Source organism: Oenanthe melanoleuca, chromosome 2 (genome assembly GCF_029582105.1).
Source record: "Oenanthe melanoleuca isolate GR-GAL-2019-014 chromosome 2, OMel1.0, whole genome shotgun sequence".
NCBI classification, from domain to species: domain Eukaryota; kingdom Metazoa; phylum Chordata; class Aves; order Passeriformes; family Muscicapidae; genus Oenanthe; species Oenanthe melanoleuca.
In genome coordinates, this window is record NC_079335.1 from 10,840,247 (window position 1) to 10,861,803 (window position 21,557).

The 21,557-nt window shown below is 38.5% G+C and overlaps 1 long non-coding RNA gene across 1 annotated transcript; it reads right to left on the minus strand.

The window, feature by feature from the left end:
- Positions 1 to 1,007: 1,007 nt before the first annotated feature.
- LOC130249599 (uncharacterized) lies at positions 1,008 to 13,747 on the minus strand. The gene is made up of 3 exons (XR_008839825.1): positions 13,662 to 13,747; positions 3,441 to 3,584; positions 1,008 to 1,500 (listed from the first exon to the last, which is right to left on the minus strand). It is a non-coding gene; the product is annotated as an uncharacterized LOC130249599 (long non-coding RNA).
- Positions 13,748 to 21,557: the final 7,810 nt, after the last annotated feature.

A 21,557-nucleotide genomic window follows, 5' to 3' on the forward strand; every position in this document is an offset into this window, starting at 1 on the left:
CAGGACAGTTATACATGGCTGGATAAAATAAAGGGACTTCTGATTTGGACTAAATCCTGATTCTTAGTTCAAAGACCCATTAAGTGAATGCATGCATAAAAGTTAGATCAATGAGTACCAAGAGCTTCTCACTCTCTGATTTTCACTAGCCTCTCCTCTGCACCAGATCAACCTATCACTTTGCTTATTTGTAAATGTTTTACAGCCTCTAGAGTGAGCAGAAAGGGATGGTATAAAGTAGCAAAACAAAAGAGAAGCACTACAAAGCTAGAGTTTGATGCAAATGAGGGCTCCTTCAAATTTCTGTTTGATCAGCAGCTATAGAGAACAAGAGAAAGGCTAAGAAAAATAAAGGAAATTTCTCTTGTCTTAGACTATGGTGAATTTGAGACACTTTTAAGAATTAAAAAAAAATATTAGAAACTGATCTTAATAGAGAAAGAAAATGTTTTGAAAATTGCCTCTGAGAATAAATTTGAAAGAGGCATGTTCATGATCTGAGAAAACTTTAGGATTAAACAGCTACCAGCTTTAACTCAGTACTGGAAGATAAAACTATATACAATCAATTACTAAAATCCACTAATATCCATTAATACATAGAAACCACTGATAGAAAGGGTGTAAACAAATGAAGTAAACTTTTAAATGCAATTTCTCCAGCTGAAATTATTATACCATATTTTAGGCTACAACCACATCATGTTACAGTAGAAAACTTAGAGTCCCAGATCACATAATGGGTCTTCCAGGAACTGGAAGTTAGTTATACAAAATTGTATACGAAAATAAGAATTTCAGATTCAATACCAACCCACATTAAGATCTGCAGATCTCCCAATTGCTAGAAATTGCCTGAGGAATCTACTCTAAGCAGCCATAAATGCCTGTTCACAAGAATTCTCTCTCTCAGCTGATGGTCAGGGCTGATCAAGAATCACTAAAATTTCATACTGATTCAGATCCATCTCTGCATGAAAGTAATGAGACATCTGCTGTTGCTTTCAGATTTAATCACATAAATAATTTATCACCACAGAAATTCTACTGAAAATGTATTTCACAAGTAAAAGCTTCTGTTCTTTCCTCAGACTGGGTACCCCTGGGTGAGCAGTGTAAGAGTTAAGTCTCTGCAATGGGACAAATCCCAGAATATCTTTCTGAAAACGCTGCATTACTAAAGAGAAACTTGGTTTATCTTGAAGAAATGTGACTTGGATGCATATCAGCATTAATTACCCCAGCAGTGCAGATGTCCTGCTGGTTTCCTGCACCCACTAAAACCCCGAGTTACCAAAGTCACATCCCCTGCCACACAGCCTCCTTCTCCTGTAGGAACTGCCTGAACTCCTCCACAAGGTCTTCTTGCCATCTTCATAATCAAATTCACTTTCAACAGCCAGGCTTGGCAAGCTGTGTAAGCAGGGCTTGTTTGCAGTCATTAGAGACATCTGCCAGTTCAAGTGCCAGGCTCTTTGTGTTCATAACTGGAGATTTTACCTAAGAGAGATGAGAAAACTGAGCAACAGTCAGGCCTGTCAGACACTTCTTATTTTCTAGCTTTCTGCATTATCATTTTTTAAGTTCAGAATTTCCAGTTTTGAAGGAAGGCAGGAAGGTAGTTGCAAACACTTTAATTTTATTTAAACCAATAGTTCTAAACTTTTCATTTTTTTCACTTTAATGAAACTTATGGGCAGTTTTTCAAAGGGGAGAAACAAACAAGGCATTTGTTTCTCATTTATTTTCACCACCTTCAGGGACCTAATTGTCATTTGAAAGTGCAAATGCTAGTACAGAAAACTGATGGAAAATGAGACATTCTGTTAAGGAATGAAGTAAACCAAGGCAAGATAAACCTGTGTAAAAATTTTTGCTTTTAAATGCCTTTCCTTTAATTGTGTTCTTTCCATTGTCAAAACAACTACTTTTATGAAGGGCCTGTTATTGGGTCATTGCCCATAAAACCACAATTTGCTTTGTGGGTGACTATAGGGAATGCCCCCCTGTGAGCCACATTTGAGATGGGCAAGGGAGACCATTCTAAGATATAAAAAAGAGCAAAAGCTGAGACCTCAGAGAAACAAAAGTAAGAAACAAATATTACAGAGATGTAGTTAATCCTACAAATGACACCAAGCCATTTAAAAAATCAAGTACTAAATTTTGGTTGCAAATTCAGCATCTGTTCTATGTGGGCAATCAAATTCCTTTGTTAGCTTCTTAGCTCTCTACCACTCACCAAATGGGATTTCTAAGCACATTGCATTACAGTCTCTGCCATCCTTGTGCATAATCTCTCAGGGTAAGCAAAGGCATTTTGTTCTCATTTCACAAACAATAGCAATTTTCCTTTATCCTTTAAATCTTAGCTTAAAACTCACAAGATTGCAAGTCAAAATCTCAAATACCACCTACATTTGTGTATGCAGGGTATCATTCCTCCACAGGAGATATGTTGTAAACAAAACTTTGACAAACAGAGGTGTATAATAAATAAATATGGTATGTAAAGCTGTCAGGGACATGACAGAAGTGAAAGTTTAGATTAGTGGGAAATTTGATAACAAAGGCAGTACAACAAATGAAAGTCATTGGAATATTCTTTGTACTTCTGGATATGCCTATTTATATAGAGACATCCAATATTTGATAAGTCTCTTATCAGCTGGTCAACAATGAATTTTAAATGTAAAGCTATTACCAAACATTTTTTATTTGTCAAGCTGGAAAAAAAGGGAATTGTTGGGAAAAGTGACTGCTAGGAGCTGACACTAGTCTTGTGTTCACTTTCAGCCACAGACTCAAATTAAAGCAATTATTTCAAAATGACTGATGCAGACAAGTTTTCATATTGCACATTTGGATGGAGAATAGTGCTATCTATGTACACAGTCAAGAAAAATATGCAAAATTTTACCCTAGGCTTTTAATATGCATGGCAACAAAGAAGGATTTGAATGCTGACTGTATTCCCTTTCAATCTGTTCAAAATCTAGAGAGGAGAGTATATGTTATAGCACTGCCTTTTCCACATCTAGTTTGCTACAGCTTGGAACCAAATCCCTACAGCTGACTACAATCTGTTCTATCAGATGCCTTTGCAAGGTCACCACACAGTATTGCACTATATTTATTGCTAGCTGGTGAAAATTGAGTATCATTTAAAACTTTTATCACAACTGCAATTTGGCAAGAGATTTTACTAAAGTTCCTATCTGTGGGGATTCAAACATTGGGGTAGTATATATAATTCTACAGCCATTTGACTTGAAAAAGTTCATTTTTGCTATGTGATCCTCAGTCTTTATTTTCTTTATATAGATGTACTTATTCAAAAATGATTTTGAGTTTACTGAGTATGATGTTTGAGAAGGAGAAAGATGAGAAAATAGGAAATGAACATTTTATAGTAGAAATTGAAATATGTGCAGCCTTACCTATTGCAGAGGAACATATTGTGGGAGGCATGCCATTGGCCATGGGCTATTATGTTTTCATTGCCAGTTCATTATTCAGCTCTCATATTCACAGCATCACCAGGTTTTTGCTGGGGGTAGCACAATCTATGGCTCAGCTCACTACTGCAAGGCAAAGACATTAGAATCATCCCACTGAAAGTCTTTGCATGCAGAGGAAATGTTAGATTAGCTCAAAGCTTTAAAAGGTAGGTTGGACTATTTACTGATCGTATTATAACTCTCAACCCTTCAACATCAAACTAAAAGACAATTTAATGATGACTACTGTCCCACAAACCCAAGAAATATCTCAAAATACTTTGAAATTTTATTAGCCTGTGGAAATTTGTCTGCCAACATTACCCTACAAATGTTTTTACCACAATTTTCTTCTTAACTAAATAAAATAGGTTGATATGTTTGAAAAGTAAAAATTAAAAAAAAAATAAATCCAGGTTTCACAGAAATGCATAAGGATTAATACCAGAGGAGATCTCTTTATCAAAGCAGTAATACTTTGAAAGCTAGATCTGGGTCTTGCTTAGGGTCATGGCAAGACTAGTTTTGAACTTCTCTAAGGATGAAGGTTACACAATCTCTCTTGGCACCTTATACAGTGCTTCACCATTCCTTCAGTTATATTTTTTTCCTAAACTCATGACCAGTATGAATATCATTGGAATTATTTCCTTCTTCCTCTAATCAAAAAGCATAGTTTGTCATCATCAATGATTGAAAATATGTACAGGCTAAGTCAAAGCAGGATTTATGTAAGAAGGTATTTATAGAGTTTGGATCTATCTATTAAACAGTCAGGTCTTCTAAGAGGATATAAAATCTGGAGCTTTGTATTTACAGGTTCAAGTCCTTGGTCTTTAAATCAAACAAATTGTACACCAAAAAAAATACCAACAGCAAAGTGAAATCTCTATGTGCAGTGTGGCCATTGATAGTTACAAGAGGGAAGCAGAGGGACACTTCTGTCAACATTTCCCAGGTTATTTCCTCTGCAAGTATTCTTAGTTGTTCCTATTCCCCACTTCTTTGAATCTAAGCTAATGTACATTGGACAAATTAACCTTTAAATTTTCCTGAACACTTATGATGGTTACCTGCCAATTCTCCATCCATCTCTGCTCCTTTATTTTATATTTTAGGAAATGCTAGATTTCAGATTTTCAAAACATCTGTCTAGATGTGAAGTATTTTAATAGACCAAAACATGTTTTTATCCAAAACTATCCCCAAACTGCACAACACCTTTAAAGAAGTATCTGAAAAGGCAAACAAGAAGATTAGACAACCAAAAGACACTTTTTAGTAAAAGAAACTCCTTTTCAAAAAACCTGCACAAGTTTCATGATATACCAACATGCTCAGAACTTCACAAGGGAAACCAAAGGAATTTTGACACTCCCACATACTTACTTGCATTTTGCAGCTTCTCAAAATACAAGTTCAGAAGAGAAAATATAGTTACTTCCTACATCTACCTAAAAACTATTGAACAGACTAGAGTGATAATTTAATTTCTTTCTTTCTGATTCCTTTGAAACTTCCAAAATGTTTACTGGTTCTTAAGTAGTTCAAAAATATTGTGTCATCAATTAAATTTTTTGCAAATTTAAGTCACACCAGTTCTCCCAAGCTGAGTTTGATTCTGGAGACAAGGCTATATTCCAAATGTGCATATTTCTCTTATCATCTTCAAGAGCCTGTATCATTCATTGTTCTTAAATTGATATAATTTTCTCATTAGAGTAGAGAACAGGGCATTTTTTCCAGCATTATAAGACATTCATTCTGTTCCCAGCTGAGCAGTGGACCTGTGGGGCAAATTGTTTCAGTTCTCTATGAATTTGTTCCCTTAGCTCTATTGGAAGGTAATGATTTATTCTGATGAGCCTTAGACATAATGTTTTAAAGTATTCATCTTTCTTCTGCATGTTGGACCAAGAACACTTTTTCTCAGAGAGATCTAACTGAAGAAGCAGAAATACTGCCTGCTGGCCTAAACTTTAAATGGACAGCAATAAAAATTTCTTAAAATAGAGTCCTACAAGCCCAGTGTGAATTGATAATTTATAATAGATTCAGGTTCCTGGTTCTCTCATATTAGTTCATTTCATAGAACCACAGAACCACTGAATCACAGAACCACAGAACCACAGGACCACAGGACCACAGGACCACAGGACCACAGAACATGCTGAGTGAGGAGGAACCCATGAGGACCCCAGAGTCCAACAATTAGCCCTGCACAGGACCATCCCCAAGACACATGATGGGTCTGAGAGCATTGTCCAAATGCTTCCTGAACTCTGCCAGGCTTGGTGCAGTGACCACTTCCCCAGGGAGCCTGTTCCAGAGCCCAACCATCCTCTGGGTATAGAACCATTTCCTAATGTCCAGCATCACCTCCCTGCCTTGCCTGCCCTGCCTGCCCCTCCTGAAGAGCCTGTACCCTTCCAACAGGGCACTCCACTCACAGGACTCAGCACAGCAGGTTTTGCTTATCCCAGTGATGTCAAACCTCTGGGACCAGGCCAAAGCTCCAAACTCCTGCTGTTTGTTCCTCATGCTGTGTGCCCTGGTATAGAAGCATTTCAAGTGTGTTTGCTGTAGACACTTCCCGGAGCAGATTGTGGGATTGTACCAGCACTCAGCTCCTCAAGTTTTGGTGTGCCATCTCTTTGCTTTTCACCAGCAAGCCTGGCTTACACCTTCAAAAGCCCTACCTATGAGCCCTGCTAGCTCCTGTGCTAAAAATGTGTAAGTACCAGTGTGGCTGGAACTTCTTCAGGGCCCCTTGATTTATATTCCACCACATGGTATTAAAACAGCCCATGTCAGCTATTTGAAATGTCTCTCTCCTGTATTACAGCACCATCTAAATTATCAATATGAGGGCACACAGCCATCCATTAAGGGCCCTGTGGGGCTCTGCTTCACATGGCAGTCCTGACATAAGTTCTGCTGAAGACGCTGAAAGGACTCCCATGAAAGATCCCAGCTTGAGTGAGCAAAAATGCACTTTTAATTCCTCCATTTTTATCTTCTAAGCAGTTCCTTACACATCTCAAGCATTCATCCTCTAATCCATATTTAGAAGGCTTTATGCAGTAATCCATCATGTGAAACCTTGTTGAGAGCTTCCCCGAAAATCCATCTGTAAAATATCTACCAGGCTTCTTTCTATGTAAGCCAATCATTATTCCATTTAAAAATGTAATCAGAATTGTTTGTCATAATTTCTTCTTCCCAAACCCACGCTGACTCATTCTTATTGCATTTTCATTCTCCAAATGCAGCTTTAAACTCTCTGTGAACATTATCTTGAAAATGTCTTAATACTGTTGTTGGATTTAATGAACTTAATTTTCATCATCTTTCCCAGACTCTTCCCTTATGTGACGTAAATATAATTAGTGTTCTCTAGTCTCCTGTTGCTTTTTCAGTGTTGAAGCACATTCTCAAAAAAGAAAAAAAAATCACTTCTCAAACATTTTCTATTTAGCCATGGAACAATAGACTCATAGAATCATTTAGTTTGGAGAAGACTTTTAGGATCAGCAATTCCAATCCTTGGTACAACACTGCCAAGTAAACCTAAATGCCACATCCACACATCCTGCAGACACCTCCAGGAATGGTGACTCCATCACTTCCCTGGGCAGCCTGTTCCAATGCTTGAGAACACTGCTGGTGAAAATGTTTTTCCTAATATCCAATCTAAATTTCCCCTGGTGAAACTTGAGGCATTTTCTCTGTTTGCTGCTTGGGAGAGGAGACTGACCCTTGCCTGGCTACAGCCTCCTTTCAGGGGGTTGTAGAGAGTGATGGAGTCCCCCCTGAGCCTCCTTTTCTCCAGGCTAAACACCCCCAGCTCCCTCAGCTGCTCCTCATCAGTCTTGTGCTCCAGATCTTTCTCCAGCTCCATTGCCCTCCTCTGGACACTCCAGCCCCTCAATGTCTTGTAGTGAGGGGCCAAAACTGAACACAGGATTTGAGGTGTGGCCCCACCAGCACAGGGGGACACTCCCTGCCCTGGTCCTGCTGGCCACACCATTGCTGATACAAGGCAGGATTCCATGCATATCAACTTTTTCATATCTTTTGTTATTATGTCTCCAAGGTATCCAATAAAAGATTAAGGTTCTCCTGAGGTCTCCTTTTGTTGTTAATGTATTTATATAAACATTTTTATGTAGGTAGATTAAGTTCTGTGGCCAAAGCCCTTCTAATTTTTCTCACTGCATTAACCTCACAACATCCTTGTAGTCCACCTCAGTTCCATGCCCCTTGTTCCAAAGAGCAAAGCTCTTCTTTCCTTCCTGAGTTCCAGTCAGGCTGGTCTTCTTCCCCACCATCTCACCTTTTGGCACACGAGGACAGACTGCTCCTGCACCTTTAGGATTTCTTTCTTGAAGAGTGCTCCACCTTCCTGGACTCTTCAGGACTGCCTCCCAGAGGACTCTGTCAACCAATCTTCTAAACAGTAAAAGTCTGCCACCCAGAAATCTAAAGTTCTTTGAGAACTGAGAATCTTCTAAAGAATTGAGAGGTCTATAATTTCATGATCACTTTGCCCAAGATGGCCTTTGGCCATCACATCATCCAAAATTTCTTCTCTGTTCACAGATAGCAGATTCAGTTGATGCATTCCCAAGCTGATCCCTTCACCAGTTGTCTCAGGAAGTTCTCTTCCACATACTCCAAGAATTTCCAGATTTCTTTCCTCTTCACTGTCTTGTATCTGCAGCAGACATCTGCCAAGTTGAAGGGAACAAGGGAAAAGACAAGAACACAAGAGCAAAGTCAAAGATGTTTTTAGAGAGCAGCCAAAGGATTGCATGAGGATGGTGAAGGGCTGGCAGGGAAGCTGTATGAGGAGTGGCTGAGGTCACTTGTTCTGGTGAGCTGGAGAACAGGAGGCTGAAGACCTCACTGTGGTCCTCTACATCCTTACAGGGAGGAGTGGAGAGCCAGATTCACATGGCATTATGTAGTTTAGTTGGAATTATTTCCTCAGTCATCTTAAAATTTTTTATTTTTTTTTTATTTTATTTATTTTTAAGTATGAGTGAACCAAAATGCTCAAGTTGGAACCTCACTATTTAAATAATGTTAAATGAGGGAGACAAACTCTATATTCTAACCTTAACAATTTATGATTCTATGATGCAATATCATGTCACCAAACATTTAGAATGTCTGTCTCATCTTAAGATTCTGTGCTTTAGTGATAAGCTGTAGCAGTTAAAAAGTCAGAGCAGTAGAATACACATGAAAACTCAGGGCACTTTAGGAGGTTGGAGTCAGGTCTTAGTTCAGGACTGAACACATCTGCTCCTTTTGTGGAGAGGTTAACTTCATTTAATTGCATATGATTCAAGTTCATCTAGAACAGTTGCCAAATTGACAAGAGCTTTGAAGAGCAACCCTTTCAATATTTATTCATATTCATTTGCATCTTACTGTCCTCAAAGGTGTTCTGTGCAAACAGAGAATTTAGCAGAGTGTTATTAACATATTGCTCAAAATATGCTATAAAACTCATAGTTTATTCTCAGATATGAAGAAATGACACCTCCATTAGGATACATCAGTAATCTCTGTCTCTGGTGGAATGAAATTAGTTTGTTTAGAGGAGATCTTGGTTTTGACAAATGTCTGTTCCTTTCCACGCAGGTTGCCAAATTCAAAATGATGTTTCACTATATATCTTCCCATCATTTTAACTGGGAACTTCAGGTTTAGATGTGGGAATTATCATTCAAAGGCTTATTTTACAAGCATGGTCTCTCAGTTTCTTGTGTTCCTCAGTGAAGTTCAGGTGCACTCCTGTATGACTGCAACACTCAAATCTTAATGCAGTTTTTTCCCAGGGCTCTTTGTCACCATGGCCATCTTCACAATCGATGTACTTTTCACTGCATGTCTCTGACAAGTTTTTAAATTTCTTAAGGGTAAAAACCCCAAAACTCTCCAGTCAGAATTTCCTTGCTAAAGCTCTGCAAAATCTGCACTCAGATGTCACAGCCTTAGGGAATCATGTGTGTTTAGACTGTCACAAAAATAGGAATGTCATCGTGCACACGGATTCCAAAGCCAGTGGCTTTTACACAGCTACACCACTACATCTGCTCATCAGAACAATAAAGTTCCTTATGAATATTCAACAACTTGGAAACTTCTCTGAGTCCCAGAGGCTACTTTATCCCACTGTTTAGAAAAAGTATCCAAACCCTCAACAGTCAATTCCACAGGTAGTGTGATTCTTTCTGAAGGATGTAAGACATTCCTCTGCCCAAGATTCAAGTGGCATTATGTAGCTGAGTTTGGAATTATTCCCTCAGAAATTTTTAAATTTTTTATTTGTATTGAAATTTTAACTATAAGTCAACCAGCATGCTCAAGTTGGAACCTTGTTATTTAAATAAAAATAATATTAAATGAAGGAGAGAATCTATATATTTTAATTATACTTTATTTAGCCTACAATTATTGATATATTAACCACTATAAGATGGTTAATATGAAGATGAACAGTAATTAATTATATAATGTATTTTTGAGCAAAAAGTTGGGCTCTGATTTTGTAACACCACAGATATCTGCCATAGATGACTCTCCTATTTTGCCAAGTTAACTTTTACAGTTATGTTTCCAATGTCCAGACTACAAATGAATCCACATAATACACAGTTCACATTGTTAGCAGTAAGATAGCAAGCAAACTTTTGGCCCAAGACAGAAAGATAGTGTCATTTAGAAAGAAGGAATGTTTTGGAGGAATATAAATTTTGGGAAAGTCTGCAGAGTGAAATGTGTCTAGAAAAGAAATACATTCTGAGAAAGAGGGTAACAGAAGGAAACATTTGGATAAGTACTATGATGCCAGCTTTGCATGTTGGCTTTGGGGTGTCCATGTGTCTCTCTTGTGTCTGTTGACCAATTTCTGCATTTTATCTCACTTCCACAGCAGCAGCAGCAGCAGCAGCACCCACACAGCTGCAGAAACAGCTACAGTCAGGATTTCACACACTGCTTTCATAATTGCTGTTAGCTTCCACCACCCCTCACTGCCACAGCAGCACCTCCTCATGAGGAAGTAAAGGTACACTTCTACATATCTTTTAGAGCATTTCTTGAAGAATTAAACACCACCTAAAACTGGCTGAGATTCTGCCACTACACCAGCCTTTCTTTGGCATTTTTCCTGTGTTTTGTTCTTTTTCTCTGCTGCAGTTTTCTGCAGCCTTAGTCTGGAAAGAAGCTCCCTCTGAAAGGCATCCAACCTCATGGCAAGAGCAAGCTGGCTCTGAGTGTCTTTGGGCTCCATCCACCTTCGGCCCTGCTGCTTTGGTAAAAGAGACATGTAGCTGTGCCTGGTCCTTTATTGCCATTTCAGCAAAGGGTCAGCAATCTGCCATCCATCTCACAGCCCTGAAATGCATCACAGCACTGGCTGCCAGCCTAGCACAACATTGGGCCTAAGCTCCCTTTGATATTCTCTATTGCCCAGTTGGAAAAACATCATTCTAGAGAGAACAAACACAAGAGGAATACATGTCCCCAGCAGTGCCTGGAGCTTTTACACAGGAGTCAGCAAGCATCACAAAATCTGCCCTGTTCTTGTGACTGCAGCTAAAAAAATCCTGAATCATTTATTTGAAGCATGATGGAAAGTTTGAAAGAATGATAATAGCTGAAAGCTTTAAAAAATCATTTATCCTGTCATTAACCTTTCTGTCATTTACATCTCCTGCTTTTCACATGCAAAGGATCAATCTGAGCTGCCAGTCACTCTTGTCTTAGAGGAAAATGAAGGTTTTAGCTCCATAGGAGTGTTGAAGGAGCAAATCAGTGTCATGTCACAATGATCAGATTTGGTGGCCTCAACCCAGATGCCAGTGGATGTAAGCTCCTCTCTGCAGGTATTTACCATTGCATCTATCACATATAACAAGCAGTAGCAGAGTAAACATCAGTAGAAGGAGCATCCTGGCACTTCTTACAATCTGACCACAGAGATTAGGCACAGAACTGCTCACAGGCTGGGATACACGTGCTCAGACACTAACTGTCCCATTCAGGGTTTACCAGGGACAATCATAAAGCTTGCACTGCTGTTGCCTGGACTACTGCAGTACTCAGAGGTGGAGAACTCTTCAGTTCCCTGCAATGTTCAACCTGTCCTTCCAAAAGCTGCCTGCCACCAGCACAATGAAATCCAGTGCAGAAAGAAAAATAAAGTAATAAAAAAAAAAAATCAAAATCCTGTTTTTACTGTTAGGAAAGAATTTCAAATTTTTGCAAATTTCAACAGCTATATCCATGGGCAATAATCAGCTGCTTCTTCCAACAAAACATTTATGCATGACTGATGTTTAAATATCTATCACCATTTCTTCTCTCTCCTCCTTTCTTTCTTGTGTTTATTTTTTGTTGTTTTTACTAAATCTTGTGATGATTTGTGCACAGGCTTAGTGTTAGTAAGGGTCTCAGTGAACTCAGGCAGTCTCATAGAGTTGCATCTGCCAGTGTTAGTTGGGGCACATAGTGAAATCCACAGTCAGGGGCTTACAATCCAATGTAATAAAATACCATAGCTCATACCAGGGAAGTGAGAGGTGTTGTGATATGGGAATACAGCCATGTGTCCTTGCCTATGTGCTCATACAGAGGTGCAGATCAATGCAGCACTTAAGAAGGAGGGAGAAAAGGTAGCTATGTAGCTTTCAGTTAATTATATAAAAATGAATTGTAAGAATAAACAAATTAATAATGTAAATATTAGAATATTACATTATTCTAGAGATCTGGCTTAAAGAAGTTGGGTAATTTTATTATCAGCCCCAGTCATTAGGTTATTGTTGCAGAATGCAGAAAGATTCCTTTCAATTAAAGGCAATTACTTGTTCTGCAGTTGATAAATTATTTGCCTGTTTTGTCTAATACTGAAATTTTGTCTTTATGCATTCAAAATTATTTAAATTATTAACACACACATAAAGGAAGCAAAAACTTGAATGCAGAATGTGTTCCACCTCACATGGTTCTGCTTTCCCTGTGGGCCTGAAGTAGGGAAAGTGATTCTCAGTGCTTTTCTTTTTCCTCCCCACTGCTTTTATTTGATTTAATGAGGTAGCCCCCCTGCAAGTTTATATTTATGAATTCATAATGTGAGCCAGCAATTTCTTATGCAAAGTCAAGTAATTTTGTTGCAGAATCTTTCTGTCACCCCCACCCAAAGATATTGTTAACCATCACATTTTATAATAGCACCATCTTTCTTCCATTAAAGAAATTACTTCAATAAGATCCCAGCTTTTTCAAGGCATATCACAGGTAAAATCCTGAGTCATCACTCAATGAACAGTTTTAAATTTGCCTACCAAACAAGTAATATACAAGTTTAACTTGTGAAGCACTATTCTTTTTCTTCTGGAATTGTTTACTTCTAGCCTTCGTTCTAATTTCTGCCAGGATATGATTTATGCAGCTCTTTTCAGATAAGAGACATATATTCCAAAGCACATATGTTTGGCATCTTCTTGCTGCATAATGCCATGTGCTGCTCAAAAGCTTCCTAAAGTCCTACAGCCTCCTAAAGCTGCAACAAAACTTTGCTTCAAGAGGCCCTTTGTTCTGCCTCACCTCTTTCCCTGGAAGGTTAAAGGGCCAAGCTAGCTATTCACTAGGAAAATTAGTTGCTTGCAAATCTTTATTCAAATTCAGCCAGCTAATAAATGCATCCCTTAGCACCTACAACCCTTGAATATTCACAGATATTTGCACTAGCTAAGATTTCTCATGTTTATATTTTACACATTTATTAATTATTTTCCTACCTTTTTGTGCTAATCCCTTGGTGAATATTGAATGAAAGGTTATATAAAAGGTGCTGTGATTCAGGCAGCATTTGCAGATGGCAAAACAAGGAGGTCATGAAAAATTTTGAAGACACTATCTTTTATCAACCTATGTGACTCTCTGGGATGTTCCATAAATCTTTATATGAGCTAAAATCAAAATCAGTCCATTAAGAGGAGAAAGGGAAGGTCAACTAATTTATATGTATTCATTTGTCCAACTGCAGTTAGAACCATATTCCTGAAGCCTACAGGAATAGGCAATGAATCCTGCAAATCTGAAAACTCTATTGGCACACAGCAGTCATCATTCTGATCATACCTGAGGTACTCAGCATCTCCTGGTGGCCAGCAGCCAGTGTTTCAGAGGAATGTTGCAGTATCTGCTGTTTTCAGCCTTCCTAGGCAAACTGTATTCAGAGCTGTTCTTTCTACCTTGGCAAAAGATGCAAGAGAAAAAGAAGTCTTATAGAAATAAACATAGAGAGACATTTCCAAGGCCTAAGGGAAAGGTTAGGACTTCTTGGTTTAGAAAAAAGCAAATATTATACATGCCAAAAGAGAAAAATGTCAATTTCAGTATAAAAAAAAAAAAAACAAACACAAAAACCCTCACACCACCAAAACAAACCAAAATAAAAACGAGATGCTCAGCCAGACAGAAAGGCAACATATTTAAATGGATCAAAGACTTCAATTTTTCTGCATATGTTGAAATTTACCCCATGCAGAAAGACAGCAGAAGGCTTAGGCTCTCCTTTAGCTGTCACTCCCTTCCCTGAGAGCTTTCCTGAGACTTCCAACAGCTCACAGGCTCTGTGCCTGCCCTTAGGACAGAGGAACATTTCAGCCACAACAATCACCTTATATAATGCCAGTCCATTATTTCACCAATCCAAGAGCTTAGTAGGATTTGTTTTTAGTTCACACTCAGATGTGTATGTTAAGAAGATAGTTATCCAGAGTTCCACCTTCTCTTATAATTAAAACAAATACAGGTCTGAAGCAGACCTGTAATCTACAAAATTTCTACAGTGACACCACCCAGGCATTCACAATGTTCCTTAATCTATCCCTAAGCACAATGAGTCCCAAATCCTACACCCTCAATCAACTCCCATTTCTTCTGTAACATTAGTGAGGGATATTTCCAGATGACAAGAGATGGGCAGACACAGCCCTGTGTGCTAGTCCCCATGCTATTTACTGTTATTCCAACTCCCTTCATTAATCACTGCCAGTCTCAGTCCTGGCATTAACTCAGACTGTGTATTCCATAGGGCAGGGACTGATATCTTCTTATCTTAATCAGTGAACTCACAGTTTCCTGCTGGAAAGGAGAAACTGCTGTTACAAGCTGCATCTGTATGAACAAAGATGCAAAAATCCTTCACAGACCCAGAGGTGATGACTGAAAGTTGGACTGAAATGAGGAACATGACAACAAACTCCTCACCAGGTTGATGATTTATGTACAGGTTTACAGTGAAAGGGAAGAATATTTACTGAGACTAAAAGCAGTGAAAAAAATCATAAGGCAAGGAAAACAGGAGACAGTACCTGTTGCTTACCACCTGCCCAGCTGCAACTGCTTTGTGGAGCAAATGAAGATGCAATGAAAGAAAGTCAGAAGCATAGAGGGAACAAAAAAATTGATGTGACACTGGAAAGACTTAGAAGCCTGGGGCTTAGTCCAAGTACTCCCCATAAAAATAATTCCCAGAACTGGATTTTTTACATCACTGTATCTTTTTTGTAATCTTCTGAAAATACACCAAAGCCTCCATGTACAAGATTTCTATGCAATGAGATGAAAACTTATCTTTTGGAAGCAGAACTTTTAATGTGGCCATTTTTAGAAATGTTGTAGGATGCTCTAGAATTTTTTGTCAACTTCATTTACTAGCATGAAGGAGTTCCTGACAACTTCAAAGACAGACAATTAGTCACTACAATAAAGCAGGAATCTTTGCTGCAAACAAGGCTGTTTATCAGTTCAAGGAGACTGATAAAAGAAAATGTCATATCAAAATACTCAATCAAGGTAAGAAATAATAGATTGGTCAAGTGACTAGTTGTCCCATACAAAACTAATGAAAAAAACCCCACTGATATACTATTCCAGTACAGTACATTTAAGTCATCAGTTATCAATATCTCAGTGCTGGGACAAGGCTTTTATATATGCCAAATAGGATCTAATTTCAACTGTATCACCTGTATTTTAATTATTTTCATCAAAAGCAACTAAGCTGGAGGGAAAAGCCCACATATTATCATTGCATACTTAACATACCATAAAGCTCACACTATCCCAGTTCAGACCCCTAGCAATACTCTGTTACTCATTCAAGAGGTTCAGCAAAAGTCATTCTGATCCATACATTCCCAAAGAAGAAGGACTGGGCAGCAGTGATATGAAGCTGCTTCACTGCATAAAAATATCAGAAATAAACACACTGAAAGAATTGGCTACACAGACTTCTGCTTGCCAGAATAATTCCTTCACTCTGTTGACACACTCAGATTCTAAAGTCCATCTTGGTTTCCAGTTTTGCCCATAAAGAAATTCAAAGTTTCACCTCTCATAGTTCTTTTTAATCTTCTCTTCTATTCTGAGTTATCCAAGCCAGATTTTTATTATGCTAACAGATCAAGCTAATAAAGAGAAAAAGGAGAGTATCTCTTTTTCTGAGAGAAAAGATATTATCACCTCATTTTAGCCCTCAAATCAGAAACCTCTAAAGGCTTCCTGATCACTTTGTGAGGCAGGGCCAGAAGCAAGGTGACCAGGGTAGAGGAGGAGATGTGTCCCTAATGAAAGCACAAGCTTTGGACAAGTTGTGTTCAGACAGGGGCCATTCCTCCTTTCCTGCAGGTTGTCCAATCACCACCATAAACAGCAATTTTTTGCATGCATTCATATCTCCTTTGCAATAATCACATTAAGGGAAAGAACCCTCTGAGAAGCCAATTTAGTAGGGCTGTGTTTTGACAACTACTCCTACAGAGATGATTTCATACTTAGAGGAAGATAAAGCAATGTCTTCACCTAAGGGCAAAACCAATACAATGAGCACAGACCTTATGGCAGGAGCAGAAATCTTTGCATCTTAGGAGAACAAGAAGAGAAAGATGGAAGAGAAAGGAGGAGGAAAATAAAGATGAGAGGGGAAAAGTAGGACAGTTGAAAATCAAAGGGGAGAGCCATTTTTTTACAACTTCTGTTCATGAACAATTTATGCTAGCAGACCCTCTGCCCTGCAAAGGCCCAAGCTACTTTTGACCTATACTGAGCTTTACTCCCAAGTAAACTTTTGAGAATAGTGACACTTCAGATCTATTGAAATTCCAATGTAGTATCATTTATCTTAGAAGATATGCCAGAGATGAGCTGTTATTTGTCTCTGAAATTTGAGATAACTATTGGTACTCAAATGACCAAACCCCTAAGAAATGTTGCAAAGCTGTTAACTTGTAGTAGGAAGTTTCACAATTTCTATGTAAATATTGGAAAAAGTATCCCCTTAACTTTTTTTCTGGATATATATGTCTTTGATTGAAGTATCAGAATATTTTGAGTATTCTGGCGTACTGCAAACAATCTCTAGAGGAAAAGGGGAGGGTTTCTCAATTTTTTGTGTTTCTGGGAATGCCTCCCTTAAGACAAGTTACCAGTGGCCATTGTAAAACTTGAATTTTATTCTCTTCATTCAATACTTGGCACAAGATCAACAGCAACATAAAAGAATAAGTCACTTTAAACTAGAGGGGAATGTAATTTTGCCAGACATCTGCCCCATCTCCAGCTCTGCTTTTCACTAGCAAGAAAAAGGGAACAGAGCACTTTTAGACACCTAAAATAATTATTACAAAGCACACGGGGTGGACAGAGAGCAAAGAGGAATGACAGAAGAGCAGAGGGTGTTTGGAGGGTCACATTTGCACTGCAGGACAGACATCTCAACACCAAACACTGTGACACTGCTCCTGCCTCCCCTCCAGGCAGCCCCTCTCTGGGGCTTGGGTACCATCTCCTCAGCAGGGTTTGAAAAGTTTGACACTGTATTGGCCTGCCAGATGCTCCCTAAGTAAAGCATATAAAGTATATTATTTTGTATAAAGTAAGTATATTATTTTGTTCTCAGTACAGGAAGGCATTAACTGCCTGCCAAGAGAAGAGCTTCATGACATGCTAATCTCTTTTTTTCCTCCAAGAGATTTCAGCCATCATATAGGTAAAGCTCAGTGGAGATTCATTGTTCTTTAACCTCCTCTGATACTGTACAGTGGGAATGAGATGGGAAGAATCAGTAGGGAAGGCTGTCCACAGGAAAAGGGTAATGCTTAAGCTCAGGTGATTTCCCAAATATCTGTACAACCATCATTTTAATGAACAATTTTCCCCATCTTTGCATGTTTCTCCACACCACCAATTGCATGAAGCTCTCCTATCACTTGCAAAGGAGACCCTTTCCTACCCAGACTGTTATTTTTTTATCATGATTTACATATTTAAATTCTCTGTAGTAACTAAGGACCACACACGTTTAGGTGCTAATCTTCTTTCATATTTGTTTATTTTGAAGACCTGTATTGTTATCTGAGCCACTGGGCATTTTTATATCAAGCTTTTAGTCCATTATGTAGGACTGGGGACCAGCATCAAATGGGTGTCAAGTGAAGGGCATCTTATACCACTAATGGATGTAATTACATTAAATGGCTATTTTATGTCCTCCCTTTTTTACTAATTTAGCTTTCTGACTTTGACAGCCTATCAGTAGACATAATGAGTTCTTTTGCATATTTTGATCATTTCAATTATCATGGCATATCAAAACCTTTACTGACCTATTTTGATGCAAGCAATAAAACCTGTAATAAAAGATGATCCATTGTAAAGACCCAATGTCATAAAATTGCTGACCCAAAACAGAAAAGCACAAGAACTGGCAGAGTAAGTCAGTGAAGAATGGTTATCCTGTCCCACACAAAATAAGCTCATGGAAAGACTTTCTGTATGGAAGCCAGGTTGCACACAGTCTGTTAACAACACTCAGAAATAAAATCTTCATGATTTAACTCAGGCATCTTGTGGAGGCATGGCCAGATTCCAAGAAATGCAAAGCACAGAGGAATTCCATGCCTTCCTCTTAAGGTCAATGCAATGCAAGTCTCAGCACTTCCTTTTTAATTATAAAAATGGAGCTGTAGTGGTGATGCAAGTGAAAGTGCCCAGATTTCACAGGCACACACGTGCATGGGCACACATGCCCACTCACACACACTGCCTCTGACACTGTGCCCTTCCTCAGTCTGGCTTTCCCTCCTCCCCTGAAATTTTTCAGTACTCTCCTGGTTTGTAGAAGTTGCACCCAATCCTAGAAAAGGGTTGCCAGGAAAGGCTCCTGCCCATTGCAGGTTCAGTCAGGGCTGGCTGCTGACTGCAGGGCTTTCTGAGCATCCTCACTTGTCCCTGCCAAAGCTGCAGACTCCCTCCAGACTCCATCCTCAGCACATTCTTGCTTGTCTCTGATCTCCACCACGGTCTTCAAACCTGAGAGTCTTTTAATTAGTCATCTAAATTTAGTCAGCTTAGTTCTCATGACAGCTCTTACCTGTAGCAGTACTTCTAATAGTTATTTTTCTGACCTAGTCAAGACAAGTTCTTGTGATTTAAGGCTCTGTGTTCATTGTGTTCCAATTGGGTACAAATCATGTCAGATTTTAAAACAGGTAAACAGCCCTCCTCCCTTTTCAAAGAGTGCATACATTCATGTAGCCTCAAGGAATCAGATTGGAGAATGATCCAGGTGAAAGCTAAAACTCAAATCTGTGGTCTGCAAGAGCAGAGACTTAATCCAGTTATTCTTGCTAAAATCCATCTCTGCAACTTTGCAATAAAAATTAGTATTTCTTGAAAGTAGGTGACTAAAGATCAGTGAAGGATTTCAGTTATCTCCTGGGACTCAGACAAAAAAAACAATGCTGGAAATAGCTCATCAAAGCTGCATTTGATATTTCCTAAGATGAGACTTCCCAAATTTTCAAAAAACAACTTTTCTCAATAATGATATCAAGACTGTAAAAATTTTCCTACTGAAAATAATAAAGCATTTGTAGCCAACATTAGACATACAACAAAAATATCAATTTTTAAAAAAGTAAAAAGTCATTTGATGGCTCCTTCATCTTTTTGTGAAATAAAGACAAAGCAAAATCCAAATAAGGAAAAGAATGTCTACAGACTAGGTAGTCATTTCAATCACCAGGCTATTTTCTTGTCTGTGTAAGTCCCTGAATTACAACAGAAATTAAATCCTAACACAAAACCATCTTATTTTATTACCAAACAAATTTCCTCAGAACGAGCAGATCTGTGCAAACAGCTTGAAAACTCATAACTGCATCCTGGCAATGTGAACTGAAATACTTTCACTGATTTTCTTCTGGCTGTACACTGGGACCAGCACCTCCTGACTCACAGTTTAATGGTTTATCAATTGAAACTTTCCAATCTAAGTGTTTCATGTCTTGAAAATGTGCAGACTTCTCCCATCTTCTTCTGATTACCTAAAATAATTGTGCAATTGCTGTGCAGCTAATGCTCCAATTCATTCTTCCTTCAGGTCATTTGTACACCTATTTCATAACAGACTGGCAGCTCCTAATGCTCAGCTCTGGGGCAACTCACTATTAACCTTCTTTTCTTCTGAAAAATTGGTTATTTATTTTGACTTCATTGTCTTTTAACCACTTTTAATCCATGGCAGGATCTAACCTCTGACCACCAAAGTTTCTTAATAGTGTCTTTCGAAGACCTTCAGCAGAGAGTTTTGTTCTCAATTTTATTATACTCATCCATTCTCCTTCACCCACCACTTCCTTCAGCATTTTCAGTGCATTCCAGCAGGTTAAAAAAAGCTTCACTTACTCTTCAAAAATACCTGGTATCCTGTGCCATAGTCACCTTGGAGATTAAAAATTTGAATAGCTTCTCAAATTATTTCCTAGTGCTGCATTATTATTCACCAGGATGTAGTTTTTTAGCAAGAATCTTATCTTAATAAACACTTGAGGGCTACCCTAATTCTTGGAGATATCTTCTTTGCAATTTAATGCAGACACAGAAAAGTACTTTTAGAAAGTGATGTGCTCATAACCACACAATGGGAATTACAGATATTACCTTGAGTAATATTTTCACCTTCCCAATTAACCAGTAGATACTCAAATTATTTTTTTGAAAGGCAAAAAAACCTGCAAAAAACCCCCAGACTCTGTAGCATTAAGTAAACTTACATAAATATTTAACCTCTCTTTGTTTTTCACTGAAGCAATTTCTCCTGTCCTATGTTTTTCTGTCACTGGTACTTCAGGTGCCTCGAGTTCCTAGAGATGCAGATTTGAGCTGGGCTGTGCAAACATTTGTCATGGTGGTTAGACATGCACAGGTCCCACAGAAGCAGCTCCTACACAGCCTGGTCATGCAAACATGCTCTTGCCCATGTAGCAAAGAGGCAGAAGGACATTAGGGGGCAGGCTGGAAGAAAAAATTAACCAAAAAAAATTAACCAACTTATGAGCTGATCCATGCCCTTGTCTGAAAAGCACACATGAAAGGGATTGGCAGAAAGCAGCCTAAAAACATATTTGATTGTTCTGTTTTCCACATATGTCATAGTGTGCATACCCACAACTTTCCAAAAGCTCTCCAAAACATGCTGGGTAATGGAGGTGCCATTTGGACTCATAAACACAAATGAGTACATTCTGATTGCCAAAGGCATCTCTATAATGGTAGAAATGTGGCACAGTAAACTAGATGTCACATCTTTGTTGCATTTAACAGTTGTGTTGTATTTGCTTTTCTTTACCTGGTTAGTAAGCAAAGAAAGGCATCTTTTCTTTGTAGGGAGAGAGAGTTAGAAGAGGATTATTGTTTAAGTGGCAGCTATGGGAAGGGAAAGAGGCAAGAACAGTGAAAATTGCTGCAAGGTCATAGTCAAGTCAAAAAGGAGAATAGCTGGATGAAGGAATATCTGCTGTCCAGGGTTTTGTGCAGGTTGGTTTCTATAGCTTGACATGACTGTAGTGAGAGCTTCTAGAGAGAAAAAATACTTACAGGAGAAAATGGATATGGAAATATCTGAGATACAGAAGGATGTTTAAGTATATTCTTTCTGAAATAAAGCTTTTCATGAAAACACTCTTC